Here is a 13,890-nt window from a genome sequence, read left to right on the forward strand (position 1 = left end):
TTTGTTTCTCAGCTGTAGTTTTTTGTCTGTTTCTCAGCTAAAGTTTATTCCTCAACTAATATTCCTCAGTCGTATGCTTACTCGTGTTTTTTCCAGAATATATCCAAGTATTTCTGGCATTAACTCTATTTACTCGTATTTTTATTGTGTTTTTTTTTTTTGGCCTTTCAATCGTCGTGTTTGTGTGTGTGTGTGTCTGTGGTGATTTTTTCTTCTCTGGTAAGCTCTCATGACCCTCCCAGCTCTCCTGTGATCCCAGCCGCTCCCAGCCGCTCCCAGCTCTGAATCGCTACACCCATATTCGCCCTTAGTCTGTGTAAAGATCAGTGAGATGATGCAAATTTGGGGGCAACTCAAGTGTGACATGAATATTAGTGTGTGTGTGTGTGTGTGTGTGTGTGTGTGTGTGTGTGTGTGTGTGTGTGTGTGTGTGTGTGTGTGTGTGTGTGTATGTGTGTGTGTGTGTGTGTGTGTGTGTGTGTGGTGTGTGTGTGTGTGTGTGTGTGTGTGTGTGTGTGTGTGTGTGTTTGTGGCGGTATGTATATGTTTGTGTGTAGGGGCGTATATTTGTGTGTGTGTTTGTATATGTGTACGGTCGTGTATATATGTGTGTACAGGCGTGTGTATATATGTGTACGGGCGTGTGTAGACCTGTGCACGTACAAGGCCAAGCATGTCGGGTTGTCCCTCTTAAAATCACTCAGGATCTAAACTGCAATAAAAATCTGTGACCTGTAGACTTGCCTTACCTGACACGGCAGACCAAATACCTTGTCTACCTGCCCGCCCTCCCTCCGCCCACCCGCTCTCTGCCCGCCCGCTCCCCGCCCACCAGCTCTCCGCCCACCTGTCTGACTGGTTGGTTTGGTTGGTTGGTTGTCTGCAGTGTGGTGTGGTATAGAGTTTAAGTTGATGGTGGTGGTGGTGGGCTGATAGTGGTGGTGATGGTGGTAGTGGTGGTGGTGGTGGTGGTAGTGGTGGTGGTGGTGGTGGTGGTGGTAGTGGGGCGGTGGTAGTGGTGGTAGTGGTGGTGGTGGTAGTGGTGGTGATGGTGGTGGTAGTGGTGGTGGTGGTGGTGGTGGTGAAGGTGGTGATGGTGGTGGTGGTGGTGGTGGTGATGGTGGTGGTAAGTGATTGGGGATAGGGATACTGTAGATGAGATAGGAGGGATGATGGTGGTGGGGGGGAGGGACAAACAGGGATAGAGTGGGAGGGAAGGGGGAAAGGGGGTGGGTGGTAGGAAGAGGAAGGAAGGGGTAGGTGGGAGGGAAGAGGAAGGGAGGGGTAGGTGGGAGGAAGAGGAAGGGAGGGAAGAAGGATGGGTGGAAGGGGAGAAGAGAGGGAAGGGAGGGATAGGAGGTAAGAAGAAGGAAAGGAGGATGATATAAGGAGGGAAGAGGAAGGGAAATATACAGGAGGAAGGGAAGGGATAGGAGGGAGGGAGGAAGGAAAGGAAGGGAAGAGGGATGGTGTCACTGGAAAGCTTATCACTATGAAGAACGAGAGGATGTTCACGCTCTTCTGCTCACCTACAGGACCCCTGGCTGGCTGGCTCCTTCACACACACACACACACACACACACACACACACACACACACACACACACACATACACACACACACACACAGCGCTAGCTTTCCACAGTTCTTGTGAGGACAGACCCATGAAAAGGTGAAGAATGGAAAGAGAGAGCATAGGAAACATCTGTACTACTGTTTTTATACCTGTTACTGTTACCTGTATTAATTAGTTTGGTTGATTGACTTTACACCTGCAATTTTCGTATTTACACCTGGAGAGATATTATGAATACCCAACCTTTTATATATAATTGGGGACATTAATACGTATATAATTTCCTGATATATTCGAAATAGGTAAACCAATATGGCGTCTAACTAACACTGAGACTCAATCCTCACAGTATGTCCTGTAGTTAATGTTTAAGAAAAGGTAAAAACAAAATGACTTTACGAATGTTTTTAAGAATATATGGATGTGAGATCAATGTATTAGCATAGTGGAGGAAGTTATTCACACGTGTTTCGCCCTCCCATAGAACCTGACTTACCCTTCCCCTTTGAATACACTCCCATCTACCCCTCCTCTCCCCCCTCCCCATCTACCCCTTCTCTCCCCCTATCCCTCTTCCTTCCCCTACTCTCCCCCCCATCCCCACCCCTCCTCTCCCCCCCCCCATCCCCCCCTCTCCCCCCCCATCCCCATCCCTCCCTCTCCCCCACCCCCCCTACTCCCCCTCCCCTCCCCCCATCCTCAATATTTATCAAACACAACTTCTCTCTCTCTCTCTCTCTCCCCTATTACATCCTCCACTCCTCCTCCTCCTACTTTATACCCCTCAATATTTATCGTTTAATCCCCAATTCCCTAACTCATATTTTATTCCCTCACTCCCTCTTTTGGCTGTCGCTTCATCCCTCAGACCCCAAACAACGGCGGGCATCATTAGGCAGTCACGTGACCTCCCGCAGGCGGCCACGTGCAGTGACCGACCCCACCCTCCTGACCACGCGTCGTCAAGGAGGCGTGTCCAGAGGGTTTGAGTGTGTCACGTGAAAGATAACTCAACTCTCTCTCTCTCTCTCTCTCTCTCTCTCCATCATCTTCCTTCCATCCCTCCACTTTCTCCTCCTTCCTCTCCCATCCTTCATCTATTCCTCTCACCCCTCCCTCCTTCCCCTTCCCCCCCCCCAGGACCCCCCACCCGACACTCGCCAATGACAACAGTGATAACATAACCTTTAAATATGAAATATGACATCAGCGGCAACCGGATCTCTAACGCTGTAAATCTTCGTAATCCTTCCGATATACATACGCTAATGGGCGCGCTTAGGGGGGCGTGTAGGCGTGCGGGCGTGGGGCAAGGGTGTCGTGAAAGCTTGTTTTACTGTGGGAATATTTTCTTTTGTTGTTATGTTATGTGTGTGTGTGTGTGTGTGTGTGTGTGTGTGTGTGTGTGTGTGTGTGTGTGTGTGTGTATGTGTGTATGTGTGTGTGTGTGTGTGTGTGTGTGTGTGTGTGTGTGTGTGTGGGGGGGGTGAAGTAATGATGGTCGTAGATCTATCTTTCTGTTTACACACGTGATAAGAAGATGGAGAAGAGAACAGAAAAGAAGTAATCGAAGAAGAGGAATAGAGGAGGACTAGGAGGAGGACTAGGAGTATAGGAAGGAAGAGGAAGAAGGAGGCGAATGGGTAAGAGGAGGGAAAGGAAGAGGAAGAAGGAGGTGTTACAAAGGGGGAGGGAGTGGCATTATCTTGAACATGTGTCTTGTTGAATGTTGTAACTTTTAAGATGTATGTGAGAGATAGAGACGCCAAGGGGGTGAAGGAGGGGGAGGAGGGGGGGAGGGGGTGAGGGGAAGGGGTGAGGGGGAGGGTGGTGATGGAGGAGAAGGAGAGAAGAAAGGAGAGTAAAGGGTGGGGGATAAGGGAGAATAAGGAAACATAGGAGACAGAGGAGAAGGGGAAGAAGGGAGAGAAGGAGGTGATGGTAGGGAAATGAGGAGGAAGGGGAAGGGAATGAGGGAGGATAAATGGGAGATGAGAGAGAGAGGAGGATTATGGAGGGGAGATAGTGCATGGGGAGGAGACGAGATATATCAGCGATGTATCTCTCTCTGTGTGTGTGTGTGTGTGTGTGTGTGTGTGTGTGTGTGTGTGTGTGTGTGTGTGTGTGTGTGTGTGTGTGTGTGTGTGTGTTTGTGAATGAAATCAGGAGGAGAGAAGGTGAGGAGACATGGAAAGAACAACAAGAAGAGAGAGAGAGAGAGAGAGAGAGAGAGAGAGAGAGAGAGAACAGGATATCTTGTTTTTCTCCTTGTTGACACATAAGCTCCTCTGAATTTATGATGATGATCTGGCGATATACTTTATAGTGTATATATCATGTGTATCTCTGGCCCCGTCCCCGCCTGCCTACTGATTATGTTAGTTTTAAGTGGCACAGAATATGAGACATTTCACTCGATACGGTAAAAAAATGAGTGGGGTCGTTTTTGCACATGTGGTGAGGAGTCGTTTTTGTGTTGGGGGTCGTTTATTGACATTGTGGGGTCGTTTGTATGTGATGGGAGTCTGTGTGTGTGTGTGTGTGTGTGTGTGTGTGTGCTGAGGATGTAAAATAATAGAACTCAAGTGTGGGATTATGGCATGGGCGGACATCCACAACATCAACAGAGAGAGAGAGAGAGAGGGGGGGGAGGGAGGGGGGTGGGTGGAGGGCAGCCATACAGTACTCTCTACGCAAACCATAAACAAACGACATCAGCTCCCTCTAACTACACACAAGAAGGCACTCGATGGTCACATAACAGCTCCGACACCTACCACCCAATGCACGTCTGGCAGGGGGGGGGTGTGGATAGGGAGAGAAGGTAGTAGGGAGGGACGGACGGAGGGGTGAAGTTTGGATAGGTAGGGAAGAAGGGAAGGAAGAAAGGAGGGAAGGAGAGAAGAAGAGGTACAAAAGACTATGTTATGGATTCTCAAAAGAACCTAAGGTTAATTTGTGTGGTGTTTCTGTCTGTCTGTCTGTCTGTCTGTCTGTCTGTCTGTCTGTCTGTCTCTCTGTCGTAGTGTGAAGTAAAGACCAGTTAAGATACGATCAGTCATTGAGGGGAAAAATTCCATCGAACGAATCTCTGAGGATACGTAACCATTCTGAGGAGGGCGAGAGGAAAGAGGGGAGAGAGGGGGAGAGGGAGAGAGAGGGAGGGGGAGAGAGAGAGGGAGGGGAGGGGGATTGAGTATTAACATAGAGATGAGTGAGAGATCCCGACGGACCCTTTGCCTATTATAACTGGAAAGACCGACGCCGATTCCATCCCGATAGCGCACACATCATTACACACAACTCCATCGGTTATACCTCCCCCCCTCCCCGATATGCTACGCTTCCTCTCCCCTTCCCGACAAAACGATAGATATTACAAAAGTATTAGAGTATATATACCTTTCCCCCTTCCCTCTCTCTTTCCCCCTCTTCCTCTCCCTTTCCCCTTCCCCCCCTTTCCCTGTTCTCCCTCTGGTTTCTCGATTCATAATACCATTTTAAGTGGCCTATGGTATCGCGTCGGTATGGTTCGGGTATTCGAGCTGGTATGATGGTCGGGTCGGTACGGTCGGGTATTGGGGACTCTGGTATGATAGTGGAGTTGTGTCGGGTCGGTATGGTCGGGTATTGGGGACTCTGGTATGATAGTGGAGTTGTGTCGAGTCGGTATGGTCGGGTATTCGAGCTGGTATGATGGTAGTGGGGGGTGGTGAGGGGGAGGAGAGAGGGGTGGTGAGGGGGGAGGGGAGTCTCACCACTGTGTATTAATATGATAAGGATCTTTTTTCACTTGATATGGCGCTGCGTTACCAGATTGTATAAATATCTCCTAGCTTAATGGCCTATTTTCACGCTCGTCACTCATTGGTCCGCCCTACTCGTTCACATCAACCCCACCCCCCAGACTGACACCTCACCCCCACCTCCACCTCACCCACCCCCTCCTCACGACCCAATTTAACGCCCATTTTTTCATGACGAATTTATTTATTTATTTTTTATTTATTTTTTATTTTTATTTATTTATGTAGTTTTGTTGTTAAGTTTTGTTAATGTTTTTTTAATGGTTTGGTGACGTGTGTGTGTGTGTTGGGGGTGGGGGTACTCAAGGGGTGTAGGTCGGTACTCAAGAGGTTTAGACCGTACTCATGGGGTGTATAGACCGTCACACTTAGGTCCATAGGGAGGGTAGGTAGGTAGATAGGTGAAGGCAAGACAAGACTATACACAACGCCGTATCAACTTTTCAACTGTCGGCAGGAAATTGATTATGCGATTAGCAAAAAAAGACTTTCAAATGTCGTAAAAATTCAATTAAACTTTTCCTTTTTTACCTGTGAGAGTTTGAAGGGACCTGCAGTGTTGGCCAAGTTAATGTATAGGTACTGTATATTATGTGTGGTCTTCCTGGGTGTAGTGGGGTGTGTAGGGGGGTGTGTAGGGGTGTGTAGGGGTGTGGAGGATGAGGAGTATGGGTGTAGGTGTGGTTTGTGGGTGTAGCGTGGGTGGGTGTGGGTGTAGTGGGGTGTGATGGGGAATGTGGGTGGGGTGTGTGTGTGGTGGAGGATGAGGAGTATGGGTGTAGGTGTGGTTTGTGGGTGTAGTGTGGGTGGGTGTGGGTGTGGTGTGGGTGTAGCGTCTTGTGTGTAGCGGGCAGGGCTGTGGAGTCGAAGACAAAACCTTCGACTCCGACTCCGACTCCGACTCCTCAAATTTTTATGCTTCCGACTCCGACTCCGACTCCGACTCCTGAATGTGCTGCTTAAGGATCTGTTAACCAAAATTTGATATCTTGATTATAACTTGTTCAAATGGCTTTTAGAAAATGTTCAAATGATTTTTAGAATATTTTAATTACTTTTGCAATGCTAATTACTCGCCACTTATGGGTTTTCGAGGTCATTTCTTGGTGCTTGTGTATTATTCTGGATGTACTTAAATAGTTAGGCACTTTAAATTTTAGTTCAGAGAAAACGTATTTCTGGCCAAAAATCCTTTAAGGCTTTAGACTTACAATTTTTGTAGTCGTAGTAGAAGTTAACAATACTTCCACTATCTATAATAACAACTAAAAATAATATTAAACAACTTCAAATACATAAAAAATAATAAAAACTACAAAAAAATAATAATAATCTCATAAGAACCACAAATTCATTCAACTCTTAATCTCAAACAGGGAAAATTAGACCCAAGTTAACGTGAGATCAAATGGTCCTTCACATAGAGACTCGCATGTGTACTCGCTGTATTGCCATTCCGACACACACACACACACACACACACACGACGCTCTCTATAAAGTTTCCAAGAATGAGAGAGGGAAAAGTTACCTACGTGTGAATGTAGTGTGAAGTTGTTTTGAGTGGATAAGGCGTGTCGTGTTTCTCTAAGTTAGTTTTTTTTTTATGTAAAGATGTGGTTAATGTTTGATGGGGTAGGAGGTGTGTTTGTGAGAGAGAAAGAGAGTTAACATTTGAGGTGGTGGGATGGTGTCATGATACAGACAGACACACAGACAAACGAACAATAAACCGGTACCGTAATCACCCCCTCGCCTCCCCCACCCCACCCTCCCCCACCCACCATTTATCAACACACAAGTTATCACAAAATAGGTAAATTCTACAAATATTTTCTGACATATTTTTCCTTCTTTTTACCTGTTGTGGGTTGTTGTAAAAGGTCAGTTGACGCATTAAACACAGGTTGGATCATAATGTATAAACAGGCTCTTGGGGTGTTTTAATTTTTATAGCTAGTGTAGTGACCATTAATTGTAGTGAAGATATATTGGTGTATTAAATTGGGGTGTTGTGTTTTGTTTTATGTGGATGGTTTTGAGAAGGTTAGATAGATAGACAGACAGACAGACAGACAGACAGACAGACAGACAGACACAGACAGACAGACAGATCCCCATCTAGTACTATATGTCTTATTTGTATCTTATGTCCTTGTATATTATTGTAATCGTACATTCCCCAAATATAACTGTATATTTTCAGCCTCTCCAAGCTCTTCAATAAACTTAATTATATTATTATTATTATACAAATATAAGGGTCACTGTACATACACATAGAGACAGGTGGCACTTTACACACACACACACACACACACACACTTGTAAATCCTGCCATAATTCCCAGATATGGAAATTACTCTTTACTATCCTAATCTAACCTGACCTGACCTAACCTAACCTGACCTGACCCTAAACCTGACCTAACTTAATGCCTCATCTAGGTGTTAAGTGGCCGGCTCTCTCGTCCCCACACCACCCTAAGACTAACACCATCTTGAGGTTTTATTCAGACGTGTAGGAATTATTCAGGCAATTTGGATTTATCACTTAGTAAGATTTATCTGTAGATGTAAGATTAAGTTTCCGACCCTCGTAAGACCTCTCACCCTTCTAGACCTCCCCTCCTTAGTAAGACCTCTCACCCTCCAGTAAGACCTCTCCCTCCTCCCCTAATAAGACCTCTCATCCTCCAGTAAGACCTCTCCCTCGTCCCAGTAAGACCTCTCCTTCCTCCCCTAATAAGATCTCATCCTCCAGTAAGACCTCTCCTTCCCTCCCTAATAAGACCTCTCATCCTCCAGTAAGACCTCTCCTCCCCCAGTAAGACCTCTCCTTCCTCCCCTAATAAGACCTCTCATCCCCCAGTAAGACCTCTCCCACTCGTCCCCATCATCGCCAAATTTAAGATAATCAAAACGTCGTCGTGGTCTCCCTAAATTAGTCATTAGCCCGCCATCTTGAACCCTCTTAGTTCACCCCTTATTAATCCCGAAGCAAAACACAGACTATGAGCTCACAGGTCCTGGGTGATGGCGGCGAGTCTCTTGTGTGTCTTGGTGAGAGAGAGAGAGAGAGAGAGAGAGGAGAGAGAGAGAGAGAGAGAGAGAAGAGAGAGATGGTTCGATTTTGTGGCTTGAGTTTATGAATGGGAAAGGGGATGTTCAGATAGATAGATAGATAGATAGATAGATAGATAGATAGATAGATAGATAGAGAAGGGGGAAGACACTAATAGAAAATGGCGCTCGTTCACACACACACACACACACACACACACACACACACACACACACACACACACACACACACACACACACACACAATATTGGGCATGTGTTTGTATACTGGACATTTATGTATCTGTACTAACACTAAGAGGCGTCAGCAGTCAGTATCCGCCCTCCGTCTTCCATAAGGACACGAGGCTGGCAACTGTGAAGGAAAAGAAGAGATATACACGTGTGTACAGCCAGACAGACACCTGTTATTGTTGGGGTATAGATGTGAGGTGAGACGGGGAGTTGAGGAGGTGAGGGAGGGTGAGGGGGTGAGGGGGGTGAGTGTTATCGCCACATTCCTATACAACATTACCACCACCATACCACCACACCGCCACAACCAACCATCACCACCACAACAACAACACCACAATATACAACACAATATACACAATGCATAATAAAAGAGAAGTATGAAGGATTTTATTTAATGTTTCTCTCGTGATGTTTATATTTACCAAAACAACGGTGTTAACTCATGGCTAGATACGACTCGCGCTCCAAATGAACTCATAAATTGTGTCCCCAGTTAGCTCTCCCTGGTGTCCTCTATTGATTAATGGCGCTCCAGAACTTACAGCCGATCAAGTAAACGATGATAAGTAAAAACAAGAGACGATCGGTATTTGTCAGATTCGATTCTGTTTCTCTTATCTTGTCTCAGTTAGTGAATCCCTCAGTGAATTCCCACCCATCTTCTATCTCAGAAAATTCCCATCCTGTGATATTCTCCCTTAAGCAAATTCCCCTTTCGTCTCCCTCAACAAATCCCTCTTTCGTCTCCTCAAAAATCCTCAGTGAATTCCCCATCTTCTCCCTCAACAAATCCTCTTTCCTCTCCCTCTTTCCATCCCCCATTTTCTCCCTCAGTGAATCTCCCATCTTCTCATCTTCTCCCTCAACAATTCCTCCATCATCTCTTTCTTCCCCTCCCTCCCCCAATATGAAGTCCTCCTCCTCTCTATGACTGCAGCAGTGTTTTGGAGGTGAGAGTGAGGGAGATGAGGAAAGTGTCCCCAAACTGGATAAATCAACACGGTATAAGCCAATAGGCGATCTATCAATGCCTAGGAGTAACAACACCCTCCACTTTCTACGCTTCCATTCTTCCACGCCATGAAAAATCTTCCTACCTACCTACCTCCCTCACCCTCCCTCCCTTACCCTCTACCTCCCTCACCCTCCCCGTCCCTCACCTACCTCCTACCACTGCTTGTGTTTATAGAGGCCCTCAATACACTCTGGGATTCAATAAACATACAAAGGGGCGCAAGATCGCATTTTCTAGATGTTCATTTGTTTCAGCTGGGCGGTGCTCATTTGTCTGCGTCGCGCGCCAACTGACCATTCCTCTGCGGGGACTTATACTGGCAGGATAAAAACGAAAGGTATATATTGCTGAACCAGACTTGCTTCCTCTATTTCTGAAGTTACCCCCTCACCCCACACCTCTCATACAAAAAAAAATAGTTTTATAGAGATTTTGTTTTTTATTTTCGTTTATTAAAATATGTTTTATCTTGTTTGATTTATTATGGTTTAACGTTGTTTTGTTTATGTTTAGATGTGGGTGGAGGTAGATGTATGTATGGAACACACACACACACACACACACACACACACACACACACACACACACACACACACACACAGAAAGTAAGTGGTGTGGGGAGAGTAACATCATAGCTCCCCCACCCCCAACCTTCTCAAACACGGAGAAGGATGGGAGAGAAGGGTTGGGATGAAGAGGGGGGATGTGTGTGGTGGTGGAGAAGAGGGCAGCAGCAACAATTCTTAGTTATTTGTTGAGAGGTGACCATTAATAACCCTGATTGTCTGTATTGTTAATTGACTGTCATAGCAAGACCGAAAACACCAAATTGGCTGTATGTGAGACCATAAATCCCCCTCCTCCCACCCTCACCCCTCACCCAGAGTCATAATAAACACTAAACTACAACCACCCCCCACCACACCACCACCACACCACCACCCCACTAGCACCTTATGTTCTTCCCGTTTGTGGTGTCAGTGTAAGATATGTAAAAACGATTAATGCGTCACTGAGGTGTAAATGGTGACAGATGGAGCTTAGCTTAAATATGGTGATGCATGTGTGTGTGTGTGTGTGTGTGTGTGTGTGTGTGTGTAACCTCCCATTAAGTGTCTCCCATGATGTCCCTCCTATGTCCTCCTATGCTGTCCCTTCCATATAATCCCTCCCATCTCCCCTCCCATCTCAATAGCGTCCCTCTCTCTCTAGTGTGTTTAATATAGTACCCCGTCCACCCATCCAAGAGTCTCCGTTTTCTTCCCACTGTCGACCCTCTGACACACACACATATTTCTAGCTAGGTTTTATTAAGGGGTTAGGTTTAGTTTGATAATGTTAGGGATTGGTTGGGTTGGGTTATGGGTTAAGTTAGATTAAGTTACTAAAGCTTAACTTGGGCCAGGTTCAAAAAGAGGATAAGGAGTCTCCTTAAGATGTTTGTGCTGAAAAATATTGGTAAGTCCAGTGTGGTAATTTCTAGCCATCATACTCATCTTCCCCACCCCCCACCACCACCACCCATTACCCCCCATCCCACACCCCTCTCCCACCATCCCCCACCCTCTACCCCCACCATCCCCACCATCCTCCACCTTCTACCCACACCTCCCTCCACCCCACACTCTATCAATATATCCCCTCCCTCCATCCACACCACCCCACACCTCCACCTCACATTCCCTACCCCACCCACATCCCCCATCCTCCACCCAGAAACCCATTCCCATCAACCCCAGAAATACTACTACTACTACTACTACTACTACTACTACTACCACCTACCACCACCGCCACTAATGCCCAACCTCTATTATCACACACACACGTTACAACAATAACCTTAACACCACAACCACCATCCCCCCAAATTGCTTGACGCTACCTACCACTACTACTCCATCACCACCTACCACCACTACCACCTACCACCATCACCTACCTCTCCACCTACCACCGTCTCAGCGCGGTGAGTCAGTCCAGGAAAAACAAGAAAAATTCTTATAAAATATATGCTGATTTGTGATGGCGCGACCATCCATCAGAGGCTTCTCCTCCTCCTCCTCCCTCTTCCCCTCCTCCTCTCCTCCCTCCCCTCCCTCCTCCCTCCTCTTCCCCTCCTCCTCTTCCCATTCCTCCTCCTCTTCTCCCCCTCTTCCTCTTATTCTTCTCCTTCCCTCTCTCCAACTCAACACTAGCTTACTCTGTCCTTGTTGTGGTGACCATCCTCTTCCTCTTCCCCTCTCATCTCCTCTCTCCCATTATCTTTCTCCTCCTCCAACACCAACACCAGTTTTCCCTCTCAGTTGAGGTGGTGAAGCTGTTTGTCAGGAGGTTCTGCACTTACTCTCTGCCACCATCTCCCTCACCACCACCACTCCTCCCCCCTGCCACTACCTCCCTCATCAACACTCCCTGACGCTGGTTGTGATGGAGAATCATTTGTCAGTGTGATGCCAATTCACCCCACCATCACCAACAGTGTGTGTGTGTTAGTGTGTGTATGTGTGTGTGTGTGTGTGTGTGTGAGATTAACACCATGGAGGTCAGCCGTGTCTGTTGCGTCACCAAAAGCTGATCACGCCCATTGTATCAATGGCCGTCCACAGCGACACGGCTCCGCCCAGAGCATTACCGCTCCAGAGCATTACTAACTCCGCCCCAGCATTACTAACTTCGACCACAGCAGTACTAACTCCGCCCGTGTTACTTAACTCCGCCCACAACATTACTAACTCCGCCCACGGCATTCTACTCCGTCCACAGTATTACTAACTGCACCCACGGCATTACTAACCCCGCCCACAGCATTATTACTCCGTCATAACATTACTAACTCCGCCCACAACAATACTAACTCGCCCACAGCATTACTAGCTCCGCCCACAGCATTATTAACTCCGCCCATAACTTACTAGCGACCACAGCATTACTAACTCCGCCCACAGCATTACTAACTCCGCCACGGCATTACTAACTCCGCCACAGCATTAACTCCGCCCACAGCATTATAACTCCGCCCACGGCATACTAACTCCGCCCACAACAATACTAACTCCGCCCACAGCTTACTGGCTCCGCCCACAACATAAGTAGTCACGCCCACAGCATCACTGACAGCTCCTCCCCACTGTCTCCCTCTTCTGAATGGCCTATTGAACCTAGTGTCCTGTGTTGACTCTTCGTGCACGCCCCCACCACGCCCCACACCCCCCCACCTCCCCCCACACTCCCCCGCCCCCACCCCACCCCCGCCCCTACGTTCCTCACCCATCACCTCCTCACCCCGCTCCTCACCCCAACACCTCCCCTCACCCCCGTCATTACCTCCCCTCACCCCCCAACACCTCACCTCACCCCGCCATCACCTCCCTCACCCCACCATCACCTCCCCTCACCCCCGCCCACCTCCCCTCCCACCCCCAGCACCTCCCCTCACCCCCCATTACCTCCCCTCACCCCTCATTACCTCCCCTCCCACCCCCCATTACCTCCCTCCTCCTTCATCCTCCCCTCACCCCAACACCTCCCCTCACCCCAGCACCTCCCCTCACCCCCCCACCCATTACCTCCCTCACCCCAACACCTCACCTCCACCCGCCATCCCTCCCCTCACCCCGCCATCACCTCCCCTCACCCCACCATTACCTCCCCTCACCCCAGCACCTCCCCTCCCCCACCATTACCTCCCCTCACCCCACCATTACCTCCCCTCACCCCCCGCCATCACCTCCCCTCACCCCCCACCATTCCTCCCCTCACCCCCAGCACCTCCTCCACCATACCTCCCCTCACCCCCCAACACCTCCCCCCTTACCATCCCTCCCCTCACCCCAACACCTCCCCCTCACCCCACCATTACCTCCCCTCACCCCCACCATTACCTCCCCTCACCCCCCACCATTACCTCTCCCCTCACCATCACCTCCCCTCCCCCATTCATCCTTGCCCTAGTCTTATCAACAGTGTATTAAAGCAGTGCATATGTTTTATTGCATCATTTCGACTAACGTGTGTCATTCTGTCCCCTCCCCTCCCCTCCCCCCCTCCCCTCCCCTCCCTGACTCTCTCCCCTCACTATTCGCCTCCTTAACCCCATGCCTCTTCCCCCTCCTCTCCCAGCCTCCTCCCCTCCAATTCCATGACCCCTTCCTTCATTCTCTCCCTCACCTCC

The sequence above is a fragment of the Homarus americanus genome, unplaced genomic scaffold (assembly GCF_018991925.1).
Source record: "Homarus americanus isolate GMGI-L3 unplaced genomic scaffold, GMGI_Hamer_2.0 scaffold25827, whole genome shotgun sequence".
Lineage (NCBI taxonomy): Eukaryota > Metazoa > Arthropoda > Malacostraca > Decapoda > Nephropidae > Homarus > Homarus americanus.